The sequence below is a fragment of the Penaeus japonicus genome, unplaced genomic scaffold (genome assembly GCF_977035675.1).
Source record: "Penaeus japonicus unplaced genomic scaffold, GWHDUDI00000001_assembly GWHDUDI00000011, whole genome shotgun sequence".
NCBI lineage: Eukaryota > Metazoa > Arthropoda > Malacostraca > Decapoda > Penaeidae > Penaeus > Penaeus japonicus.
The window spans coordinates 34,054,346-34,056,845 of NW_028234413.1; the positions used below are offsets into that span (position 1 = coordinate 34,054,346).

A 2,500-nucleotide genomic window follows, 5' to 3' on the forward strand; every position below is an offset into this window, starting at 1 on the left:
ATTCACAATGAAGAGGTAGAGAAGGGGAAGGAAACCTATCTTATGAGTGAGTGCCATACTAAAAGGCATCCCTACTGGCACAGAGGCACATTGTAGACACTGGGCATGGTTTGAGTCACCTTCCTCCTCTTGTTCTGCCTGGACATCCTTCATCTGCAGTACTTTAGAGCAAGTGGTTGGCAACTTGTTGTGTGCTATCACTATATAAAGATAGTGCTTGCTAGAGACTGTGGATGGGTGCTATTCAATGCTCTCTTTCCTGCTGGTTCCCGAGTGTCAAGTCTGTCATGATGCCTGTCGTCAGGCCAGAGCTCCTGCATCATCTATGTCATGACACCTGTCCTCAGCAGGTTTTAACCGTTCCCCGACGGGCCAATCCGCTTAATAGACAGACCAACCGGGCCCTTGAATCAGAAGCATAGCCTAACTGGATTCTCGCCGCACTAAGCCGCGAGCCAGCCTGCGCGCGAAGCCCTTCCCCTGCGCCCCCTCCCAATACCCGGGCCTAGACAAAAGTAACGCGTCCCCGCCGTTGAGCACAAACCATCTTGTCGAGATATCGTTAACGGGTTAATATTATCTTTATCTTTATCATACGTATTGTCTTTATAACCTTTTTTAACCCATTGCGGACAAGTGTCATGACATATATGATGCAGGAGTTTTTGGCCTGATGGCAGGCATTGTGACGTTCATGACAACATTTGGGGATTTTGGATCTTTCTAGTACTGAGTAATGAGTGAGTGAAGATGAAAATTGCAATCATAATTACAATAATTGCTGTAATATTAAGCTAAATGGGTTTCACCCTTCATCCAAAACTTAGATGGCACCACTTTATCCTAGCACCAGCAGGACAGAGATCCTTGAATGGCACCCATCCACAGTCTCTATCAAGCATGATCTTCAGAGAGCAATGACACACAGCAAGTTGCTGACCTCTTGCTCTGAAGTACCAAGAAGAGAAAGATGTAGAAAGATGTTTCAAATCATACCCAGTATCTACAATGTGTCCCAGTGCCAATAGGGTGGCACTCACAGTCTTAAGCACAGGTTTACTTCCTTTTCCCTACCTCTTCATGTTATCTTCATTGTAGACAGTTGCATTTTTCGTATTTGTTCACAACAGCACACATACAAGTAAAATGAAGTTGCTTTTTGTCCTCCCATAAAACAGAAATACTTCTATCACACTGAGTACAGAGAAGATAATGAACTGATTTGAACTTTCTTCTACAGTTTTAGTCAACTGTATCATTGATAGAGCCCGTCATATGACACATATAAGTCTCTCAATACAATAGAATAAAAAAAAATGGCCAATCCTAAAATGGCTCTAGGTTTGCAATGAGTGACTGAGAGTGGGAAAAGTCAAGTTATGTTGCGTGAAGCTGCCTAGCTCTGAAATAAAACCCAGTCTGGAGACAGAGCAAGCAAATCTATGATTGTCTGTAATGGGTTGATAATGATGATAATAATATTGATAGTAATTATAACATTGATAACAATAAGATAGTAATAGAAACAAAAACTTTTTTTTAGAAACAAACTTTTTTTTCTGAAAATACAAGGAAAATGGTAAACAGGTAAGATAGTTAGGCCTACTAATTGACCCCTCCATGACTATACCTTATGGAACATTTATGTTTAAAAACAAATAATAAGGCAAAATCATAGTAATTATGATTATAATAGACAAGGCATTGCTGCTCAAATATTTGTTCATGTAGGTATCATTACAGATGCTTCTTGTCTTTTTTAGTGAAATGACTGTAATTTAAAGCATAAATAAACAAATTTATTTTCTAGGTATCAAATGATTAGATAATAAAAATTATGTTCTTTAATAGTAGTCCTAAGTGAAGAAGCAATCCATCCATTTTTCATTCCACTGTGTTGTTTGTATTAATGATATTCATGGTATTTTAGCTATTGTATGTGCAAAATATCTAATACACATTAGACAATGGAACCTGGGTGAAGCTTGGGGTAGACACCTGTCGAGAAAGGTGTTCTATATGTCCAAACATCTGTGAATGTTTCCCATAGTACATAAGGGGTCAACGAGTCTAATGTCAGAGAACCTTGGATGTCAGATCAAATGTTTTTAGTGAAAATAAATTCCATTCAACCCATCTACTGAATGCCTCAGGTCAAAATTGCATGCTACATAGTAATTGCTTGCCTGAACTCTCAGGGACTCTAGGATTCAAGATAGTTGATATTATATAGTCTTGTTAGAGTGAATTTTACTGTGATTATTGGAACATATTTAAATATTCATCTCTGGCCAATATTACCATTTCTATTTCCTTTATACTTTCTTCTGAATACTTCAGCAAAATATAGAGCTAAGATTCTGGTATCATTTTCAGCAGGGATGTAGGAATGTTATTAATCGATTTGGCCTTACTCATGAAAATAAGGAAAGGAATCAGTTTTGGGGTTGCTTTTAAAAATGATAAAGACAGTGTGTCCTGCATTTCCTCTAGGCTAGAT

The 2,500-nt window shown here is 38.4% G+C and overlaps 2 protein-coding genes across 4 annotated transcripts in view; one reads left to right on the forward strand and one right to left on the reverse strand.

The window, feature by feature from the left end:
• LOC122257099 (glyceraldehyde-3-phosphate dehydrogenase) overlaps positions 1 to 2,500 on the reverse strand; it is a 25,337-nt gene that overhangs the window by 22,332 nt on the left and 505 nt on the right. The window lies entirely within an intron of this gene.
• The window catches only part of LOC122257097 (mitochondrial 2-oxoglutarate/malate carrier protein), a 16,245-nt gene that overhangs the window by 4,166 nt on the left and 9,579 nt on the right, over positions 1 to 2,500 (forward strand). The gene's annotated exons all lie outside the window — the stretch shown is intronic.